Raw genomic sequence first — 2,644 nt, forward strand, 5'->3', positions numbered from 1 at the left:
ATCAAAAAATGGGAAGATCTAAATACACATTTTTCCAAATAAGACAGACAGATAGATGGCCAAAAAGCACATGAGAAGAGAAGAAGCTCAACATTGCTCATTATTAGAGAATTGCAATCAAAACTACCATACTACTACACTTTACACCTGTCAGAATGGTCATCATCAAAAAGTCCACAAACAATAAATCCCCTGCTACAATGTTGATGGGGATATAACTTGGAACAGGCACTATGGAGACTGTATGGAGTTTCCTTAAAAAACTAAAAATAAATCCATTTGATCCAGCAATCCCATTCCTGAGCATGTATCCACAGAAAACAATGATCTGAAAAGATACATGCACCCCAATGTTCACATAAGAATTATTTACAATAGCGAAGACGTGGAAGCAACCTATATATCCATCGACAGATGAACAGATAAAGATGTGGTACATATTAATCGGCAATTTAAAAAAATAAAATGATGCCATTTCAGCAACATAGATGGACCTAGAGATTATCATAATGAGTGAAGTCAGTCAGAAAAAGACATCACTTCCATACGGAATATAATTTTTTAAATGATAAGGGTGAACTTCTTTGCAAAACAGAAATAGACTCACAGACATAGAGGGTGGGTGTGTGGTTGCCAAGGGGGAAAAGTAGGGGAGAGGGATGAATTGCAAGGTTGGGATTGGCATACACACACTACTATGTGTAAAAACAGATAATCAACAAGGACCTACCGTATAGCACAGGGAACTATACTCACTACTCTGTAGTAACTATATGAGAAAACAATCTGAAAAGGAATTAGGTAACTAAACCACTTGGCTGTTCACCTGAAACTAACACATTATGAACCAACCATGCATGCATGCATGCTAAGTCGCTTCAGTCGTGTCCGACTCTTTGCTGCCCTATGGACTGTAGCCTGTTAGGCTCCTCTGTCCATGGGATACTCCAGGAAAGAATACTGGAGTGGGCTGCCACGCCCACCTCCAAGGGATCTTCCTGACCCAGGGATCAAACTCGCATCTCTTACAACTCCTGCATTGGCAAGCAGGTTCTTTATTACTAGTGCCACCTGAGAAGCCCTGAATCAACTATACTTCAATATAAAATTCAAAACTGTTTTTAAAAAGAAAAGGACTTTTGTTGGCAAAGTAATGTCTCTGCTTTTTAATATGCTGTTTGGGTTGGTCATAGCTTTTCTTCCAAGGAGCAAATGCCTTTTAATTTCATGGCTGCAATTACCATCTGCAGTGAATTTTGGAGCCCCAGAAAATAAAGTCTCTCACTATTTCCATTGCTTCCCTATCTATTTGCCATGATGTGATGTGACTGGATGCTATGACCTTAGTTTTCTGAATGTAGAGTTTTAAGCCAACTTTTTCACTCTCCTCTTTCACTTTCATAAAAAAGGCTCTAGTTCTTCACTTTCTGCTGTAAGGTCATCTGCATATCTGAGGTTATTGATATTTCTCCTGGCAACCTTGATTCTAGCTTGTCCTTCATCTAGCCTGGCATTTCGCATGATGTACTCTGCATATAAGTTAAACAAGCAGGGTGACAATATACAGCCTTGGTGTACTCCTTTCCCGATTTGTAACCAGTCTGTTGTTCCATGTCCAGTTCAACCTGTTGCTTCTTGACCTGCATACAGATTTCTCAGGAGGCAAGTCAGGTGGTCTTGTATTCCCATCTCTTTAAGAATTTTCCAGTTTGTTGTGATCTACACAAAGGCTTTGGCATAGTCAATAAAGCAGAAGTAGACATTTTTCTGGAACTGTCTTGCTTTTTCAATGATCCAACAGATGTTGGCAATTTGATCTCTGGTCCTCTGCCTTTTCTAAATCCAGCTTGAATATCTGGAAGATTTGTATGTTAATGTTCCCATAATGATGTAATTTGCTCCAAAAGATTCAGTTACTTACCATTGTGAATTGTACAATTTGTCATTATAAACTCATCTTCTTTGTGCCATTAAATACTTTCACCCATAAATGGAGGGCTGCCTGATGTTAGTCATGTGATGTGTGCATTCCTTTGTTATTGTAGTTGCCCAATATATCTTCGCCTAATTTTCAATCTTGCTGAGTCGCTTTGTTAAGATGTATGGAAGAAAAACTAGCATTGCTGCAGTAATTATATAGGGTCAAATAACTGAAAGAATGCATGGATTTCTCAAGTTGTACTCAGGAAAGGTTTCAATGAAGTTAAGAGATTATAGTACAGCAGTAGAAATAAAGCCCAGGCAAACATCAGAGAGTAACAAGTTTCAGGCACAGACTCTAGTGTCCTTTCTCAGTTTCACAGGATAGGTTTTGTCTTCAGGTCCAACTTCCCTGGTGGCTCAGAGGTTAAAGCGTCTGCCTGCAATGCAGGAGACCTGGGTTTGATCCCTAGGTAGGGAAGATTCTGGAGAAGGAAATGGAAATCCACTCCAGTATTCTTGCCTGGAGAATCCCATGGACAGAAGAGCCTGGTGGGCTACAGTCCATGGGATCGCAAAGAGTCGGACACGACTGAGCGGCTTCACTTTCACTTTCCAGAACCACTTAAGATACTTGCAAGATAGTTGGTCTCAGAAGAACCACTTACTCAAAGAGGAGTCTTCTGTATGTCTCTGGTCACATAGCCAAAAACCAGGACACTGA

General features: G+C 40.0%; 1 non-coding gene across 1 annotated transcript; it reads left to right on the top strand.

Moving 5' to 3' along the window:
- Positions 1-2,329: 2,329 nt before the first annotated feature.
- On the top strand, positions 2,330-2,401 carry TRNAC-GCA (transfer RNA cysteine (anticodon GCA)). The gene has a single exon. It is a non-coding gene; the product is annotated as a tRNA-Cys (tRNA).
- The last annotated feature ends 243 nt before the right edge of the window (positions 2,402-2,644 follow it).

Source organism: Bos indicus, chromosome 28, assembly GCF_029378745.1.
Source record: "Bos indicus isolate NIAB-ARS_2022 breed Sahiwal x Tharparkar chromosome 28, NIAB-ARS_B.indTharparkar_mat_pri_1.0, whole genome shotgun sequence".
Lineage (NCBI taxonomy): Eukaryota > Metazoa > Chordata > Mammalia > Artiodactyla > Bovidae > Bos > Bos indicus.